The 22,083-nt window shown below is 34.7% G+C and overlaps 1 protein-coding gene across 3 annotated transcripts in view; it reads right to left on the reverse strand.

Annotated features, from left to right (window-relative positions):
* The window catches only part of PELI1 (pellino E3 ubiquitin protein ligase 1), a 55,251-nt gene that overhangs the window by 18,036 nt on the left and 15,132 nt on the right, over positions 1-22,083 (reverse strand). Inside the window, exon 1 of one of the 3 annotated variants that reach the window (XM_037126309.2) lies at positions 6,615-6,800. The exons of the other annotated variants lie outside the window; for them this stretch is intronic. The gene's annotated coding sequence lies outside the window, so the exon portion shown is untranslated. Of the gene's footprint in view, positions 1-6,614; positions 6,801-22,083 lie in introns of those variants that run through there. 3 annotated transcript variants of the gene reach the window in all.

Consider the following 22,083-nt stretch of genomic DNA (forward strand, 5'->3'; position numbering starts at 1 on the left):
TGTCCATGCTCCTCTTTCCATGATACAGGGCACTCACTCCTTGGGCAAAAGGGCAGGCAAATGACATGCTAAATAGTAAGACTTTCCTACCTACTTCACAGGGCTTTTGTGATACTCCATCACCTACTAGGATTAACTTATTTTCATCCTGATAGAAAAACAATTAACATCCTCCCCAAGGACAGTATTTGTTCCTATAAACTAGGAAACTTTCTCAACCTTGGCACTACTAACATTTTGACATTGTGAGGGGCTGACCTGGGATTATAGAAGGGTCAGCAGTGCCCCTGGCCTTTATACCTGCTAGATGCAAGTAGCATCTATAGTGCTAGTCAAAAATGTCTCACCTTCCCACCCTTTACCATATGAGAAACACTGCTCTAAATCTCAAATTGGGGATGACAATTAGTTTTCAAGAAGGTAATCTGCCCTATTTTTGACATAGTGCCTGGCACATAGTAAGGCATTTAAAAAATGTTTTCTTACTAACATCATACTGATGTCTTAAAGGGTTTTCACTAACCCTTGTGTTAGTAAAGGCAATGGCTTTAAAGATAGCTATAGTTTCAGTATTTTATTAGAACTGAAAGAGTGGCTGGGAGTGAGAATGGGAAAACTATCAACACACCTTGATGGTGATTATTAATATTTCTATGCATTTGAATATTTTAATATTGAGACAACCTCTCTCAAGTGGTTGAAGGAAAAGTACCTATATGGCCAGTGCTGGGTAGACTGATGTTTAGAGAAATGCTAACCTGTAGAGGCCAGATAAGGAAATAATCTTCTTGACCCAGAAGACCCATGCCCAGAAAAATTAAATGCAGGCTTTGGAAAGCAAAGGGAGGAATTCTTTTAAATCAAAAGGAGTGTCAATCTGAATCAACCTTGGATTAAGGTCTATAGTGCACTTGCACAGACTGTTAATTAGCAAAGTGCTTTCACATAAGATTATTTTATTTGGCCCTCACACCAACAGCCCTGTGAATTAGGTAGGAAAGTCTTATTAACTCCATTTTCTAGATAAGGGAACTCAGTATGTCAGTCAGAAACACCAGTGACTAGTTCAAGGCCAAACAGGTAATATTTGGCAGAACTAGAACTAAATTCCCTATACTGACTTAACATTCATTAACTCATTTAGCTCTATCACAACTACATCAAATAAAATTCTCATCCCATTTTACAAATGGGGAAATGAAGCTCCTAGAAGTTAATTAGTCTGGGTTTTCTGATACCAAACCAGACAAGGTTTGGTGGGGCTGATTCCTGAAAAAGAGTGAGAGACTCTACAATGGGACCATTTAGGAAAGAGACTACAACTAGAAGGTATACCTGTGTAAAATAAACCCTAAACAAGTTATACTCCAGCACAGACTTGCAACAACTATTCAGCTATGACTAGTGCTTTTTGAGATTTGAACCTTCGTCACTTCCTCAGTGCTCATTGTATTTGTCAACCCTGTTCCCTGGTTGACAAATACACCAACAAGAAAAACTTCAGTAAATGAAGGGGACATTGCATGTTTGTTTAAAAAATAAGGTGGAGAGCCCTGGCTGGTGTGGCTCAGTGGACTGAGCACTGGCCTGGGAACTGGAAGGTTGCCAGTTTGATTCCCTGTCAGGGCACGTGCCTGGGTTGTGGGCCAGGTCCGCTGGTGGGGACATGTGAGAGGTAAGACATGCATGTTTCTCTCACACATCATTGTTTCTCTTCCTCTTTCTTCCCCTCACTCTAAAAATAAATAATAAAATCTTTTTTAAAAAAAGAAAAATAAAAAATGGGATGTGGAGAAAGAAACCCCAGAGGAAAAGCAGGGTATTACATTAAATCAAATTCCTGGTACCATCAAGAAGAAAACTGTATTAGAAGTTAAGTCCAGACAGCCTAGGAACACAAAGCTTCGTGTATTCCCTGAAAAGTGACAGCCAAGAAGAAACTGCAGGGTGGTCAGTATTCCTGATGGGGGAAGGGGTTTAAACACAACCACATCACCCTACCCCAAAATGGTCACTAATTCCCGACATCTAGAAAATGTTATTTTAAAAGACATAACAAAAGACTAAAACATTTTTATTGGACCTACCCATGCTTGCTTGGCCTGTATTCAATTCTTCTAGATTGCCAAAGTTTCTAGAATATACTTCTCAGAAAGCAGGACTAGAAATTCCCCTAGGTTTAACCATTAAAGTCCTGAACAAAATTCTGCAGAAAGTACAAAATTTGGTAGTATTACCTAGTTATTTGGAACCAAAAAGTATATTCATGGGAAATTCTATCATTTTATAAAGTCAGCATCCGACACTGGCAGTCAGCTCATGCTTTGCTGCTCTTCTTTCACAGTGGCGCTAACACTGGGTTCTGCCTCTGTGCCAAACACTGTTAGGAGCACTTTACATGTACTATCTGATTTGCTCCCCAGAACAACTATATGAGATAGAGACTATTATAACACTCATTTTATAGATAAGAAACCTATGGTTTTAATCTCTAGTTAACACTCTGGAATTGCTAAAAATACAAGGGGTTGGGAGGACTAGAGAACTACTTTGGGAAATTAAATAACAAGAAAATCCCCAACACTTTCCCTACTAGGGATAAAGCATTGAACGGCGAGAGTTTACATAAATGCAATTGCCCTAACATGGGAATAAACTTCTATAATACTGACCAACCACTGTAATTTTCTCAGTAACTCAGTCATTTAAACCTGAGTTTAAAATTTCCTTGGATAAAATTTAAAGTTGGAAAAAATGATTTTACTCTTTTTTTCCAACCACTTTAAATCTATACCAACTTTTGAAATAATAGTAATAAAAAAAACACAACACTGAGTCCATGGTCATATTTTTCTATTCCAGAAATAAACCATATCAATCTTATGTAGGTTATGGGGCCCTTCCAAAAAAATATTGTGTAATGATTATTCTGGACAGTTAAATTACCCCCAGAAATAGAATAATCTGGGTTTTAACTAGTCCTTATAAAACACTGACCACGTTATATGGATTTTTTTCTTTTAAGGACAACAATAACCTCAAAGCACCTCCCCAAAGATATTTATTAATTATATAGGGGACAACACTAACTTCACAGTAGAGTAACCTGGTAGATACCATCTTAACCAACCGACCATGTTGAACAATCTGTAATGAGACATTTTTGATATCACGCATCTTTTGATTATGATGTACTGAGAACACATTGGTTTTGTGGTACGCTGCCAAAAAAATGCATAACCCCATCTAATCATGAGAAAACATCAGAACAACCCAAACTGACAAATGTTCTGCAAATAACTACCAGTACTCATTAAAAGTGCCAAGGTCACGAAGCACAAGAAAAAAACAAAGAAATTCCCAGATTGGAATAGATTAAGGAGATGCAACAACTACATGGGATCTATAGCATCATGAACTGGACCCTGGAATAGAAAAGGACATTAGTGAAAAACTGGTTACATTGAATATGGTCTCCAGTTTAGCCAGTAGTATTGCATCAATGTTTATTTCCTGGTTTTGATAAATATACCCTGGTTATAAAGACTGTTAAACTTTTGAGGAATCTGACAGAATATATATATTTATATACAGAAGATATATAAACTTAATTCCTTTTATTCCCCACATTTTCTATAAGGCTAAATTATTTAAAAATAAAAAGTAAAAGTAATAATAATAAAAAACAAAACAGCCCTTTGAATTTAATAAAAGAGATTAAAATATGAATTCAAGATTCAGTTTGCCTCCTTTCAGCCTTCTTACCACCTAAAGGTACAAGATGTCCAAGCTGTACTGATCCTGTCAAATCACAGCATCTACCACGTCTCATGCCCTCTTTCTGATTTGAAACTGCACCATCCACAGCCCCTTTAGTTAGGAGAGTATTACTAAACAAGTGTGGCCACCCACTGGACTGAACAGTATCTAAACTAAAGTAATCCACCAACATACTGACCAGAATTTGACAAAACCATGTTTCACTGGTTTTTCTTTTAAAACTACAAAAAAAAAAGATACAAGGGCAATTTTACTATTGAATGTTACAGGTAGTTTTTTTTTTTTAATCAGAAAACACTTTGTATATGCAAGTATATAACAGCTACTGAATTAATGCTATACACTGAAATCTCTAACTATCATGTTTGAATTTATTTGAATTCTGTCTACCTAACTACCAGAATTCTGCTCTTAAAAAAGTTTATAAAAGGGAATACACAGGGGGGACCTGGGAGGAAGAGTGAGGAAGCACCAGCCCTGGGTAATTCTGTTATTTCATTTTTAAAAGCCACAAAGTCACACTCTCCTGAACTATTCACTAATTATTTCATTGTGATAATGTTTTCCTCAAGCTAGAGGAGACAATTATGAAGGACTAAGTAAAACAACTGGACTTAGGGTCAACTCTGAGAACGCTGGCCCTCGTGGGCTATATACAGGGTCCTTCATGAATTACCAAGCCTATAAAACCAGCTCTGTAGGCACATGATTTTTCTCAATCCTGTAAAATGGTGACAGTATTTCCCATACCTCATAGAATCTGTCATGAGAACTGAATGAGAACAACCAAAGCTGCACTGAAATCTGGATTCTGGGCTATCTGCTTGGTTCGCACACTAAATACACAAGGTCAAAGACCTCTGGGTCTCTTGCAATTATTCAAACTTTGCAAGTTAAGCCAGTAATTTTCAAGGAACGAATGTAATGTGAAAAAAAATCAAGTGTTTGTTAAATACCTAATATGAGTTTACAAACTAGGTCCTAGTAACACTTCATTAATTTATGGTGATGCTGACCCATCACTTAAGATTTATTTTCTCATAGATTCACCTTTATTTCTCTGTATCTAGGCAAATGTTTATAATCTATTCCTTATAGATAACTTAGATACAATGTAGAAAATTCTAGTTTTTCTACTGTTTTAATGTATAACAGGCCCTGAAATATAATCAAAGGTCTTAAAAATTCATTACGACTAGTTTCAAGGTTGAATGCTGTATAAAATGCTTGATTCTGATTAGGGGAAAAAACAATGCAGCTAAATCAAATAAGATTTAGTATATGCAGTTCCTGCCCTTACAGGAAAGTTAATAGTTTCACAATTCCATTACAAGCTGTCTTTAAAAGGTACGGGAAATATAGTTGAAAATTCAAATTACAATTGAATCTCCAATATTGCTTCTAAGAGTAAAGTCAGCTACTGACAGAGAATCATTATTAGAAGATAACTATTACTAATCTCACCAACAAACAAAAGTTTTCATCTTATGAGAGTTCTAGTTTTCTCTTTGGTTCATGAAAAGTTCTAAAAGTAGGAGCTGATCTTTCTTTGACCAAATGATAATGTTTTCTCCATAAATTTTTATAACAGTAATTTACAGCCACTGTGAGAGGCTAAGTACATCTATTTTTTTTTAGCTAAGTGAATATTTCAAATCCGTATTGTATTCCTATTTAACTGTTCCATTAGGAAAACAATACATACATACAGCTGGGATATTTCTACAAATTTTCTCTGTTCTCTAATTATTATTGTATTTTTACATTACAAATACATCAATAGGTAAATTATGATCAATTTAAATTATGATAGTAATTTGCAACTCTTCTCATCACTGACTTATGGTAACTGCCATTTTACACATATACAAGAGAGTAAACATTTCCTCCTCACAGACTAGAAAATGATTAAAAAAAGAACGTACCACTGGACAACATGTCAGTATTCTAACAAACATTCAGTTTTTCATGAATTTCCTATAGAAAGAAAATATTCTCAATTATATCTTTCTTTTAATAAAAATAAAATGACTCAGAAAAAAACTGCTGGGAAATATCATTGTTCATTTTTTAGCAGAAAGAGCACCCCCTCATGTTCCCATAAATTATCAGATCTAAAATTATTAAATCTCTTAATGTATCAGAGGAAGAAAAAAATATTCAGGTAGGAACATTAGTTAAAAATCCTTATAAAGTAAGACTCTCAATATTTTAAAAATTATTTATATTTTTTCCCTACCTTGTGAAAATGTTTAAACAGTAGACTGAAGTTATCCCAAAGGTCTAGATCTCTTTGAGAGTAACTCAGGAGAAGATTTATAGTAAAAACAAAACCACCCCAAAACTCAATTCTAAATAAAATGTCAGCACCAAAATACAATGGCAGCACCATCATTCTCAAATTTAATAACTCAAAAGAAAACAACAGACAACATTAAGTTCCAAAGCATGTATAAAACATACATGCAAATACTGCAGCTTAGATTGGAAAAATATTACAAATGAAGAGTTTTCAGCTCAGCTGATAGGCAATAAACACCCAGTTATTTTTCTTATGCGATCTTAAATACTGACAGGTGAGAGTCAGTGTAAAGCCTCCCTAAAAATATAAAAGCCTTGGAACTTGAGATTTATTCAGCCATTTCTCTAAAACGAAAGGAAATGCAATTCATACATAATAATACACTTCTAAAGCTGAATGTGAAAAAATGTGAAACAATTAAATGTAAGTTATGATCTGATTAATTATGATCCAAATCATTCCTTTTACATGCTTACCTTTAATGTGAAGTACTGACAATGCTACACTAAAAATTAAACCAGAGAACACCTACCTCTTTATTCCATGGCTTATCACAAGCTAGACAAACGACCTTCTCACCATAACATACAATCCAAATAGTATTTAAAGCATCTCCCAATTACACTTGGAATCACACACTGAATAGCTGTCTGCACTGTGTTCTTTCACTTAAGCATCTCATAATGTGTGTGGGTGAGCCTGTGTTATGCAAAATAGGTAAACACTATATAAATCTAGATTCTATTGGCTGAAGTGAGAATTCACTTCTCTCTCACTTCCTCCTTAAGGAAGTCTGTGGCCCAAAAGGGAAGAAACGGAAGTGAGCAAGAAGCACAGAACAATTTTTAACACAGGCTTATTTTGAAGTTATGGAATTAGGTACTTTAAAAGGGATTATTCTGTTTCTTAAAAGGCTGATTTAATTAACTATATAAATGCTCTATAAATGTCAGAAGTATAGCTGCGACACTAACCTACCTCTTGATGATAGTATAACCACAGCCTAGCCTATTTTAACAGATTTAGTATAATAATCTGTTAAGAAACACTCCATTAAAAAAACCCAAACAAAAACCCCCACATGAATCAATACAATTCATATGTGAAGAAAGAGTGCCCCCTTTTAGCACTATCAAATGAATCCAGTATTTTGGTTTTGTTATAAAACACTATAATATCCCATGCACAAGAATGGGTGAAAATTCAACCTCATTTTCAACTGATCATACTTGTTTATTCCCAGCTTTATACTTTAAAATAAATCAGATTCATTAGCTATTCATGAACATGGAGAAACGACAGTAGTACCCAGAGGTGAACTGGGAGTATACAAGCTTCATCAAATACCTACTTTAGATTATCCTACTTGTAAACTTTATTTGAGTAGTTCCTGCCTGCTACTCCAGATTATTCTATACCTATGTGTTTTCTTATGGTGAAGGGTTGTGCAAGAAACTATTCTTTTGGCTTTTACACAGCCAAAGAATAACTTGCTTTGTGCTTAATTACATTTAAGATTTTTTTTAAAACATGCTAAATTAAGTTCTAAGAGTAAATGCTAGTTCATGCTTGTTTAATAAGCTGCACATGAAAATCATCTGTACCAGTAATTTTCAACCTTTTTCATGTAATGGAACACATAGAATATTACTAAAATTCTGTGGTATACCAAAAAATATATTTTTTGCCAACCTGACCAAAAATTAGATATATAATTTTGATTGATTTACACAAAAAAGGAATTACCTACCCTTTTTGCTCCCAAGTGACTTTTAAAAATATCAGGTATCTGAACTTATACATGAGGATTTCTGGTAATAAGAATTAACCAAACACAAATTTATTATGCGACGTGACCAGTAAGATGCAACTCTACCATATGACCTATATATTTATGGTTCACGACAGGGCATTCACACTGGATGGCTATTATCATCTTTTTATTTCACAATGTAAGGAAAGAGTGGCTAGTGCCCCTGACTAAATAGTATTGCATGTTTTAAAAATTCTTGCAACACACTGGTTGAAAATCATTGATCTACACTATCTACCCATTAAACATATTCAACTTGAATAAGATATTATCTTTTATATAAGATATTCTCTTATATAAAAATAGTGTTGGTGGTCTTAAGTCCTAATACCTTGTCAACTAACGCCTTGGCACAAGGTGAACCACCCTCCAGTTCACAACAGCAAGTTTAATTCCGTTGCTTCCCAGCATTCCACAACTGTGTCACAACCCCTGAAGCTGTTCTTCAGTAAATCTGCATAATGTTTCTTTTGCTTGTGCTGCTGGCAGCAGGCCCACAGAGGCTACTGTGGCATAAATCTGTTCAGGTATCCTGCTTTGTCTAACACAGATACACATCCAGTCCAGAAAACACATCCATACACATGATCCAGGCATATGCTAAGATTCTGCTGTTTGGTGAGCCTGCCTTGGTCATGTGATTCTAGTCTGTTGAAACTGCTCAAGAAGCCGGACATGACAGGCCCAATACTCATACTAAACGGAATGTAGTTGTGACTGTGCCACAACAAAATCTGAGGAGCTGCCATTCTTTAGACCAATACACTGACTCTCTTATTAATTGTAGGAGTATAATTCTTGTTCAACTCCTCGGGCAACCAAGGTATCAATAGCTCACATGAACTACCTTAATGATTGAGAAGAGCATTAAGAGTATGAAGATTCCTTATGTATATCAAGCTCTGTTTATATAAAATAATCTATCTCCTAAGGGAATATATTTTTCTTAAAGAGCTCTAACACATCAAAAACAAAACTGCTTTTTTTTTTTTCTTGAGAATGTGAACTATTTTTATAAGAGAGGACAAGAGAAAGAAGGGCTGGACTTAAATTTTTAAGCTTTCCTTTCCCAATCTGAATTCTGACTTTTTTTGATAAAGAACTTCATTCTTTTTGCTTTTCACATATGCTGTATTTACAATGATGTCTGATTAATAACACCATCGAGGCCAGTCAAACACAAAAACAAAACTTTAATGAGCTTTCCTGGCTTGTGGGAACCAGTTACCAAACTTGAACAAATGAACCTAAATCTAAATGACCTTTCCCATATTCTTCTCCCATATTTGGCCTGGCTCAAAGATGTCTGAAAACTTCCTTGTCTTCATCTACAATGCCTAAAATTCTGGGAATTACCTCAGTTGAGGCCAGGGAACAATGATAAACTTCCAAAATACGGTGAAAATGTTTAAAAATCATTCCAGAACACACCAAACAAACCTTCCCCTCCCTCCTCACAACTGTGCACTTACCACACAATTTCTAGGCCTTTTCAGTTGTTTTTCTTTTCTTTTTCTTATGGTCCTATTTTTCTTCTTATTTAGCTGTAGCCTAGGTTTTGATTTTACCCTTGATCACAACTGACCTCCTACAGCTTGCTTCTTCTTTAATGATGTCTGAGTACTTCTCAGGAAGCAATGAAGCACTCATTCCTCACAGGCCCTTTGCTTCTAGCCACACCCACAGCAGGTGTGTAAATTATTCCATCCTTTAGTTGCACCTCATTGGTGACACTTAGGTCATGTTCCTCTAACCCAAAAGGTAAACTCACATAGAAAGCATTTGTTGTTCTGCAGTAATTCTTCCCTGAATATCTACATGTGTCAAGGTTTTTACTTGCCTAATCCATCTAACTCTAATCTTTTTGAGGAAAAGGTACTGTACACTGAAGCCTAAGATTTTTCAATAAGGCATAATTCTTCCTCGTTGGGACAGGAAGAAGGAAAAAAAATCACTGGTTGAACTGTGTCATATCACATTTTAAAGCTGGAAAGAACCTTAAGAAATAACCTGTTCCTTTCAATTCCCTCTATTTTAAAATCTATATCCCCGAAAGGGTACGTTATTGATGAAGGTCACAGGGCTAAGTAAATAGACCTTTCTGACTTGACTACTATACTAGTTTCATTAGTTTAAGAGGCAATAACACAAATTCTAAAGAACAGAGCAGTCAGCCAACAAGTAACTCATACCTTTTATTACGTAAGTACAATATTATCACGAGATGGCCAAATCTTCACCTCTAGCTTTATTCTTTGCTGTGTGTTGTTATAATTTTATACCAGAAAGAGAAAGCTGAAAATAAGTCAAATAAAAGATATAATTGGCAAATCACGGATATTTGTTTCTTTCTGCTCACCAGATAGGCCATGCCTCCCCAAATTAGCTGTTCACACTCCCACTTTATGGACTTTGCTAAAGTGGAAGTCTCCTTAAACAAAACAAAGAAATCAGTATACCATAAGTACTGCCACACAGAGGACCAGAATAGATACTTCCCCAAAGAGGACATATGAAAAGACGTTCAACATCAATCATGATCAGAGAAATGCAAATTAAAGCCACAATGAAATATTGCTTCATATCTGTTAGAATGGCTAGCATAATAAATTAACAAACAAACGTTGGTGAGGATGTGGAACCCTTGGGTGTTGGTAGAAATGCAGATCGGTATAGCCCCTGTGGAAAACAGTACTGAGGGGCCTCAAAAAGTTAAAAATGCAAATGCCTTATAACCCAGTGATTCCACTGCTGGGTATATATCTGAAGAAACTCGAAAACAGTAGTTCATAATAATATATAAACCTCTATATTCACTGCAGCATTATCTATAACAGCCAAGATATGGAAGTAACCCGAGTGCCCATCAATGAATGACTGGATAAAAATGTTGTGGTAAACATATATAATCTCACCATTTGCAACAGCTAAGTGAAGTAAGTCAGTCAGAAAGAGACAAATACCTTATGATTTCATTTATATGTGGAATCTAAAAAACAAAATCAACAAACAAAATTGAAAAAGACTTAATTGATATTGGGAGGACCACTTTGTGAAGTTTATAATTGTCTAACCATTATGTTGTACACTTGAAACTAATACAAAATAATACTGAATGTAAGCTATAATAGAAAAACAAAATTTTTAAAAAGAAAAATGTAGTGCCACAGATAACCCAAAGTACAGGAAAAATATTTGCAAATCACCTGATAAAGATAAATCTGCATCTAGATACAAATATATAAGGAGTCTCACAATTAAATAATAAAAAAGATAAATGACCCAATTAAAAATTGCTAAAGGATATGAACAGACATTTCTCCAAAGAAGAAATACAAATCGCCAGTAAGTACATGAAAACATACTCAACATCATGAGCCATTAGGGAAATGCCAATCAAAAGTACAATGAGATACACTCCACACTCCTTAGGATGGCTATGATCAAAAAGAAAGACAATGACAAGTACTGACAAGGATGTAGAAAAGTTGCAAACTTGAGGTAGGAGAGTAAAATGGTGCAGTTACTTTGCAAAATAGTCTGGCAGTCCCTCAAGAGATTATACATAAAATTATCATATGACCCAGGAATTCCACTCCCAGGTGAAATAAAAACATGTCTATACAAAGACCTATGCACAAATGTTCATAATGCACATTATTCATAAAAGCCAAAAAAAGGGAAACAACCCATACATCCATACCTGATGAATGAATAAAAAAATGTGGTATATCCAAACAATGGAGTATTATTTGACAATTAAAAAGGAATACAATACTGATACATGCTACAACATGGATGAACTTTGAAAACATTAGGCTAAGTGAAAGAAGTCAGTCACAAAAGACTATACATTGTTGATCCCATTAATATGAAATGTCCAAAATAGGAAAAAACAGAAAGTAAGATTAGTGGCTACCTAGGGCTGCGCTGGGGTGGCATAGGGACTGGGGGGATTGGGGAGTGACAGCTAAACACTATAGGATTTTTAGGTGACAAAAATGTTTTAAAATTGACTGTAGTGATGGTTGCACAACTCTGTGTGTGTATACTAAAAACCACTGAGGTGTACACAAGTGGGTGAACTGTGTGGTATATAAATTATATCTCAATAAAACTGTTATAATAAACAGGGCATTTATCACATTTTAAAAAATCTGCCATAAACTTAAGATTACTGGTTGTGGGCATACATTTGGAATTCAAATATCGGATTTTTTGAAGAACAAAACATCAGAAAAACTTGTGCAGCTTTAGAACTTGTATAAGCTTTTTAAAAATCTAGATATTTATATTTCTTCTAGAACCACAATGAGGGAATAATCATTTGAACATTCTACAAGATATGTAAGTTTTCACAGAGCTGAAGACTTTCCCAAACCAACTGCTTTTTGTACCAGAAATTACAAAATTCATAATTAGGGTTGGAATTTTTAATCTCATATTCTGTTTCAATCTAGCTTTAATCGTAGACATAGATTTCTGTTGATATCGTATATCACTTTAAATAAACGCAACTGAGGGTTGCCATCTCTAACACCAACCAAGCAGTCAATTCTCTGGCACCAAATGGGTATCCAACCATTCAATTCAATTCTAAATTCTGACACTACCTGGTCTTACCTCAGATGCCACAAGTTAAAGGGCTCAGTCCCACAAGACTGCCCCACTTTAGGTTCCAGTCACACATCCAGGCCACCCTTGCTTCTGACAGACTGGCTGTAAATCAGGAATTCCCCATCCTCCTCATGTTCCACAATTACTAGTACAGCTCACACAACTCAGAAAAACACTTTACTTATGTTTTTCTGTTATTATAAATGAAAATATTATCTTAGAATCCTATTTGGCTAAATAGCTAAAAACAGTTAAAAAACAAATAAAACTAATACTTCTAGTTTATGAGATGGTATCTCTTCACAACAGGATTATGAAGAGCCGCCTTTTTTCCAATAGTCTAGATTAGTACTTTCCATTAAATGTTTATTAATGATCTCTTCTACTGACAATAGCAATTGTGGGCTTCCCTTGCAGTTTAATTAATTTAGGTATTGGAACAATTTTCAAGCTGAGGGCTGTGGTCTCCTTTTAATTCTGTGCATCTACAGTCACTAATAATGCAATTACTAGTCCAACAAATATTACTGAGCATTAGTACAATGCCAGAAGCTACAGAAGTATTCAAACTAATGCAAAAGGTATGATTCCCTATACCACCACTCATTTACTTTGTTATGAAAGAAAGTTATAAATCAATCAACCCAACCCAAATCAGTATAGAACAGGTACCATATTAAAGCAAAAAACCATAGGTGCTATAAGACTCTAAATAAATAGATAGGTAGGTAGGTAGGTAGGTAGGCAGATAGATAGATAAGGTGCTACTACTTTAGTGGAAGAGGATCCAGGGAAAACTTCATAGGAGGGATATCTGAGTTGGGCCCTGGGTGACAAATTGGATTTTGGTAAGAGGGGAACAGACGTTTCAGGTGTTAGAAACAACATACACCAAAATTTAAAAAAAAAAAAAAAGCAAAGGGGAAATAATCTATATTGTGTGCTTATTAGAAAAGGGGAAAGTTAGCAGGTTCTCTGGAATGAAGGGCTTGGTTAGGAGATCAAGAAACAGTAAGTCTTTGGAAATCAAGGACAATGTCTCTAAGCTCGGTGCCTATCAGCAAGCACCAAATAAATGTTTAATAAATCAATGAGATGCGGCTGAAAGGTAAAGAAGTACCTAATATAACAGGCCTTAAGAGCCAGGGTAAAGAGATGGAACTTGACTTTGGAGTCAATCAAAAGCCTATATATACCCAAGGTTTCAGAGAGGGGAAGAAAACAAACATGTCTTATCTACTATGTAGCAGATACTAAGAATTTTACATTTGTTAAAGTCAATCTTCACAACTGTCTTATGACAGATGAGGAAATCAGGCTAAAGAAATTTGTTAATGTCATTTAGACATTAAGTGGCAAAAGCTGAGATCTGAATTTAAGCATATGTTCTTTCTACCATTCTACACAGCAACAGTTAATTAACCCAGGGCCAGAATACTGGTATGTCTAGCAACAATGTCTAGGTTAAATATATCAAATTAGAAATTTTAGTCTCTTTATTACTGCATTATGGTAAAATTGGTTTTTCCCAAATTTGGGTGGAATACTGGGACAGTCTGACTGAAAATAGGCTGTGGTAAACACATAAAATTCACTTTAGGGATTCTTATGAAGTTGTATCAAAGAGTTATCTTTCCCAAAGATTAAAAACAATAGAAGTTAATCTAAAGATGGAAAGGGAAATAGTGGGTGGGTCAAAACGTTTGTTTCGTTTCTTCTGTAAAACGGTCCAGTAGCACTAAGTTTAACTATATTCAAAACAATTTTTGTTAGGTTTATTGTGACAGCTGTCATATCAACGTGCATTTTTTTAAAAAGCATCAAAACTGGTGAATTTTTATGTAGCCATTTTAATACTGAAGATGGGAGAAAATAAACATTTTCAGAATATTATGCTTTATTATTTTAAGAAAGGTAAAAACACAGTTGAGATGCAAAAAAGACTTGTGCAGTATATGGAAAAAGTGCTGTGACCAACAGAATGTGTCGAAAGTGGTTTGCAAAGTTTTATGTTGGAGGTTTCTCATTGGATGATGCTCCATGGTTGGGCAGACCAGTTGAAGTTGATAGCAATCAAATTAAGACACTGAGAACAATCAACATTATACCACGCCGGAAATGGCCAACATACTCAAAATATCCAAACCAATAAAGTTTTGGTGAAAATGAAAAATGTCTTTTATTTTACAGAAAAAACCATATGGACTTTTTTTGGTCAACCCAATGCATGCTAAATCCATTAGACCAAATGGATGATGTAAGCATAGGAAACCCCCACAAAAGACACAGGAAGCATAGCATGGCTCCTTTTTCTAGTTACTTATTCTCCTCATACTGTCTTGGTAATTCTTTCACTGTTTGTATATGAAAATTTATATGAATACGGATGGCTAGTGTGGGCTCCCTCAGCATTTGTGTATATTGTTTTTCAATTTCTCCCAGAAGGCAGGCTCTGTCCCTAAGGAAGGTAGAAGACCTATCAGGTGACCAGAGATGGGTTTGTTTCTTTCCTTTTCCTCAGGGTGAACGGATCAAGAAGCGACCAGTAATGTGGCTCTCTCCCGAGTGAGATGGGTGGCATACACTTTTCTGGAAGGCAAGTATGTAAAAGAAGTAATAAACTGTTATACAAAGCTGGAGAATGCCTTTCAAACTATTTAACACTAGCCAGGACAAAACTGACCAAAAGGAATCTCCATTTGATGTAGAATATGGTTTGCATATTTTTAGGTACTGAGAACCAGGGCAAATTTGACTAAGGATGAATTTACCTGTAGAGATAAGAAACTAGGTGGGCAGGACCAGAAGAAAACTAAAGAAACTATTAATTGATTATGATGTTTAATATTTGTATAACAAAATGTAAAACCTCACTTAAAATTCAGTTCAATATAAACAGAAAGTATGACAATTATCTTTCCCCTTTATATCCTGACAATAGAGAAAATAAAAATTTGTAGGGAGACCATAATTTAGTAAATTAGGACATCACAGCAATGTTTCCTAAACAATGTTCAGTCGGTCAGGTTTTTAACGTGGATGAATCTAATTTGACTTGGAAGTGGATGCCTTCTAGAACTTCGCTGAATTAAAAATGTATTCATTTAATGCTCTTTTAACTGTTTTTCTCAAACTCTTTTCAGTAAGTCCTTGACTGCAACAACTGCCATTTGCCAAGCTTGTGGTCAAAGTAATACTGTACCTGCTAGGAGGAACTAACCTGGAAAATCTAGATGGTAGCCTCAGTTACCATTTGAAAATCAAAATTTAGCTCCCTCTAACTACATTTCTTAGGACCGACCACTAGACAGGAATAGATTATTTTCTTCAAACTGGTTTTCTATATTATCTTTTTTCCACAATCAATCTTCTAGATAAAAACAAGCTCTTCCCATTCATATTTTCAGAATCTATATTCTATACTATAAATACCTGGAAAGAAGGAATGCTGTTAAATTGAGTTGCCTTTTAAGTAATTTCAGCATAGGCTAAGATTGGGTAGATAAAAAAAATAACCAGTTTTCTTCACACTCAAAACTGAGAAGCTATTTATATCAAAATTGAGATAGAAAGGTGTGGGAGTTTAGACACAAAGGTAAGGGGGGTGTGGTTTTAAAGCCCAGAAAAGTAATACCACCCTATTTTGAAATTTCTAAAATTGATGTTAATTCAATAAACATTGATGGAGTTCCTAGTATGGATCAGGTACTTCCACTAGGACTTATAAATTCAAAGATTAAATGAGAAATATTTTTAACACAGCTACCAGAATTTTAAAAAACTTGTTTTTCTGAGATTTCCTGTTGTAATGATAAAAGTCTTAAGCAAGTAAAGTTATGATGTACCTCCTATGCTTTTAAAACAAAGTGATCAGATTTGCAGATGTATTTTTCCAAAGTACAATATGCTTTTTCGTTGCCATGAACATCTTTTTTTATCCCTGTCCCACTTAAGGAAAAAAAATAAGCAGGACCTCAAAAATTTCTTAAAGTTTTACATTTTAACCAAAGTTACAGACTGAGTTGAACTAATGTGACATTCATAGTGAGTTCTTTTTTATTTCATTTGCTTTTATGTTATCTTTGATTATTTGTCCTAATGTCTCCTGCCTTTATTAAAGTTTCATTGCAGAGTATACAAGAGTATGTTTAAACTTTTACAGATATCTCTGAATTTCATACACCTTAAAATTCTAAGCAAGGATCTCCTCTATTAACAGCTGTCAAAGCATTGGGTATGATTTAAGCTAACATGATTATTTTTCATAACAGAAATAAACAAGATTCTAAATAACATACTGTTCTTTCTCTTTAAAGCCCTTAGATATAAAATTGCTGATATTTGAATCTATGTTTGGTGGAAGGGGGCTGTTGTTTTTGTTTTTGTTTGTATATCTTTGACCATAGAGTCTATTACAGTGTTTACTGGGCCAAATATCTACAAGGTCAAATAGCAAAGCTTCCTATTTATTCTAGCTAAATCAATCAGGCTATTCACACATTTACTGAACACTTGCCAAAAGCTCTTTTCTGGATATCAATAAAAAGCAATCTTATAGTAAAGGCTTATTTTGTTTATATATCTTTTTTCAAAAAAGCCAAGGTTCTCAAAGTCACTGTGTTACTTTGCAACTCTTGCTTCACTTTCCTTCAACATTGCGTAGGTGGAGGAAAGAAACCAAGACATTCAGAACAAAATGTGAAGTCAAGGGAAATTTTTAGACAGCAATAAATTGTGAAAATGACTTAAACTCACTGTCAGAACAATCTTTTATAGAGAAAGATAAATGTAAGCACTTTAATATACCCTTGATATTCAATTAAAAAATACTAGGCTCAGAATACCATAAGTTAAGATCTTATTTGTTCAAACTAATTTGGACTCTTTTTTTTCTTTTTTAATTTAATTGTTGTTCAAGTACAGTTTTCTGTCTTTTGGACTCTTTCAGATAAACAATACCTCAATAAACTGCAATTAAAATAGGTTTTGTTTAACTGCTATTCTTAATACTTTTATGGTGATTATGAAAATGTTCTTCAGTAAACATTTAGGCTATTTATAAATTTTCCAAGACCACTCATTTAAAGTCATACTGTATTTTGGCAGGTTCACTTTAAGTGAACCATCTTGTGCCTTGACTGGTGTGGCTCAGTGAACTGAGTGCCAGTCTGTGAAGCAAAGGGTCGCTGGTTCGATTCCCAGGCAGGACACATGCCTGGGCTGTGGGCCAGGTCCCCAACAGGGGCACGTGAGAAGCAACCATGCATTGATATTTCTCTCCCTCTCTCTCCCTTCCTTCCCCTCTCTATAAAAATAAATAAATAAAATCTTTTAAAAAATTAAGTGAACCATCTTATATTTGTAGAATGCACTAATACATGCATCAAAACCAAGCAAATACATACACTGTTGATTCTAAGAGAGATAGAACACAGTCAACAATTGCTAATATTGCTGATCTATACAAAGCCAAAGGAATTTCTCTAATGACTCTAATACTAATCTAGCACCTTCTATGGTAACGTATATACTATTAAGTTTGTATTCAAATCATTGATTACCTTCCTGAAAGTTAGAAACATCATAATTTTTGTTAGAAATGCTTCGCAACTGTTAATTATACTACTAAGAATTATTGTGATGGCTGAAATAGAAAGCTCCTCATTTGATGCATCCTAATAAGCTCTATTACTTTTGATTTTTAAATTTTAAACTTATGTGTCTTCTGGATCTAACATAATTTGTATTTTTTCCAACTCTCCCCCCTATTTAAAGTGGCATGGCTAACCCTGTTTATGTCACATGTATCACACATTTTTTGACACAAATGAGACTGAATATATAATAAATGTTCAGTAAACAGTAACTGTTTTAATACTGTTACTATTTAGCTGTAAAACAGTCTGCTAATATTTCAAAATCCATTTTACATGTCTTTTCAAATCAGTAAGTCTTTCTTATCCCCTAACCTCTTAGCCTTATATCCAGCTTTGCATTATACTGTATTTTTCAGACTCTAAGATGCACTCGCCCCCCTCAAATCTGGGGGATATGGTAGTCCAAATGTAGGTACCTGGCTCGTGGAGGGGGCAGTGGAGCAGGGTCACGGGTTATTAAATATTTTACCACATTTTTTTGCTTCAAAATGTGCTCCTCTGTTTTCCTCCTCTAAAACCTAGGTGTGTCTTATGGTCTGGTACATCTTATAGTCCTAAAAATACAGTAGCTATGTATGACTTTGTGCTATCTCCTATCAAAGCTGAAAATCAAGGGGAAAACTTTGCCTTGCTCAATTTGCAGCACTTAAAAATAAAAGAAGATGTTAAATATATGTTTAAGGTAGAGTTTATGAAGTCTTCACTTTAATTTGTTGACTAAAGCATAAATATTCCTATAGTGTCGAGAAATTTAGGAGAGCCCTGGCTGGTGTGGCTCAGTGGATTGAGTGCTGGTCTGCAAACCAAAAGGTTGCCAGTTCAATTGCTAGTTAGGTCACATGCCTGAGTTGCAGGCCAGGTCCCCAGTGAGGGGCATGTGAGAGGCAAGCGATGGATTTTTCTTTCCTTTCTCTTTCTCCTTCCCTTCCTCTCTCTATAAAAGTAAATAAATAAAATCTTTTAAAAAAAAGAAATTTAAGAGAAAAATACTAAAATTTGCTAAAGACTACAGAATGTTAAAGTCTTATAGGGATAAACATACTCATGCACATATATAAATATAACATAAAAATAGAAGAAACTATCTAAATGATTATATTAGACTAAAACATTAAGTATCATTTTCTACCTTATTTCATATTTTTGGTGTTAGTAACAGTAACCCTACAAAAAGTACCTTATTTTCCTCTTCAGTAAAAATTGAGCTTTTATTTTCAGAAAGCAACATATAAAGCCTTTGTTAGTATCCTTCATCTCTTCCAAGACCCTGAGTATCTAGAACAGAACTTCACATTTCATGGTTCTTTATAAATTTCTTGGTCCAAAAGCCCAGTTTGCTTAAGGCATTAAACAAAATGTTAACCTAGAAAAACATGTTAAGCCACAAAAATACTGCCCTATACCACAGAACTATCAACCAATTTGATTACTAGAGCTAATAGAAAAATTAGAATTATGGTATTTGTTAAAGTAGCACCAAATTGTATACCAATACATTCTCATAGCTCTTCAGAAGTGAAAGTCGTAGCAATTCCCATTTATAATTGCTTTAAAACAATAGCTTGGAAGTGAGTTCATACAAATTCCAAATTAGCAGTAAACACTAAAAACAGCAACAACAATAACAATCAAAACTGGTCTTTCCCAGGTAAGTGCTAACCCTTAACATGGAAAAGGAAAACACTATCAGGTGTTAAGGACATCTACTTTTTGCTGCCTAGCAAACATAAACCCTTCCTGCGGTATAATGGTATCTTCATTCCCCTTTTGGAAATCGTTTATATGTATCTGGTGGAGCTGGCTACCCCCTCAAACTTGATGGCTGAGCATATGGCTCAATCCCAGTCAGAGCTTCCCATTCTCCTCCCTACAAGGGGAGTGTGCCAATCTGTCAATGAGACACAGCAAGACTTTTGCTGGGGCTTCTAGGAAAATGAGGGTTAGTCTTTCCAGATACACATGACACTGTGAGGATTTAGGGGCTTAAGGGACTTAAGGTATCTTTTGCTCATGTAGGGCTAAGAATCAAGCTAACACAGAGGAAGCAGTGCTAATGCAACCTATAGGAATCTAGTCTTAGTGGCATTGTTTGAACCTTGGGTGGAGCCATTCTTAAAGCTACACCTAACCTGGACCAATTTGCACAAACCATTAGCTCTTCTCCCCACTTAGGCCAGTTTGAGTGGGGTTTTATTGTCATGTACAGTCTTAACTGATAGAAATACTATTTTAACTGTATTTGTTTCCATAAGAGTAAATAGACTAGGCCACAGCATTTAATCTTTTTTTCCTGGACTGTAAGATGCACCACCACCGCAAATCTGGGAAGAAAGGGGGTGCATCTTACAGTTTGAATGTAGCTTACCTCGCTTGTGGGGGAAGGGGGTGGCCTATGTTATTAAATATTTTACCACATTTTTTGCTTCAAAAATTTTTTTCCTACTTTCCTCCTCTAAAACCGAGATGCATCTTATGGTCTGGTGCATCTTACAGTCCAAAAAATTTGGCAGTCCCTAAAACGAGGTAAAAATGGACTCGACCTGTAGAGATGATTCTGGTTTTTCAAAGTCTGCTCTTCTTCAAGAACTCCTTCCTGCTAAATTCCAAGGCTATAAGACTTTCCATCTTCTGCCTTTATATTGTCAATACAAATTTTTTTTTGCCACAAATGAGTAAGAATAAAAAATCAACAATGAAAAAAGAAATAACAAGGTGGGGTGAGGGACAAATCAACTATAGAAACTATAAACAGTAACCTGATGTGCTTTTTTACTAAAGGCCTAAATGAGAGTCAGAGACTAAAGCTTATGAAATTAAGCAGATTCAAATACATACAGACTCAAAGAAACCAAAATACTAAAATTAAAGTTCCTAGTCAAAAAGCAGATAATAAAATTAAAATTCAAAGGAAAACTCCTTGGGAAATTGAAACATCTTAGATGTTTAAAAACGGACAAATCACTACATAATTTCTAAAGAAGTAATAGTTAAACATATCAAAAATTATTTATTTTAGGCACTCTATATGAATATAACATGCTACTGAGCCCCCAAGTCATTCTGAAAATGTTTAGAAAAAGACAACTTAAAAAAGTACATAAATCACAACTAAAGACTCTTAAGAGTAATATAAAAGTATGCAGTATTTCCATTTTGGGGGGATTTTGGTGACTTAACTGCTAACAAGAAAGGGAGAAAAACAAACAATGCACATACAATAAACCAGAATTAAGATGTATATCCTTGTGCCTCTCAAATCATACTGAAGTGAGCTTTTACCTACATAGTTTAGATCTACATTTTAAACACCAGGTGTGAGAGCTGCAATGAATACTCTTATGATCACAATGAGATCATTAATATGGAGTCTATGTGCAAAAGGATGAGATAATTTATTAGTTGAAATAAAGTAAAATAAAGTGGTTGAGGGAGTTCTGGAGTCAGACTGTCTGTGTTTATCTCCCAGCATTTGATAGCTGTGATGTCATTTGATAGCTGTGAGACTTGAACCAACTTCACTAAGGTTCCTAATTTATAAACCTAAGATAGTAAGTAATAACATTAACAGATATGCAGTGCTTATCATAAATGGTGCCAGGCATTTTACAAAGATATTTACAATTAATTAACTCCTAATAATGTTCTTAGGAGAGAAATATTATCATCTCTGTTTTATAGATGAAGAAACTGAGGCCTAGATCATTAAATTACCTGAGGTCACACATCTAATAAATTTTAGGGCTGACATCTGGGATAGGAATCTGAGAAGTCTTTATTAAGACTCTATACTTATAATCATTACAAACTATTAGTTTTCACTAATATAATATTACCTCCCTCAAGGGTTGTTATAAAAATTAAAGTACCTAGCACATAATAGTAGCTCAATAAAGGTTTACTGTTATAGTACTTCT

This window comes from Artibeus jamaicensis, unplaced genomic scaffold, assembly GCF_021234435.1.
Source record: "Artibeus jamaicensis isolate MK-2021 breed Jamaican fruit bat unplaced genomic scaffold, CSHL_Jam_final contig_3175, whole genome shotgun sequence".
NCBI lineage: Eukaryota > Metazoa > Chordata > Mammalia > Chiroptera > Phyllostomidae > Artibeus > Artibeus jamaicensis.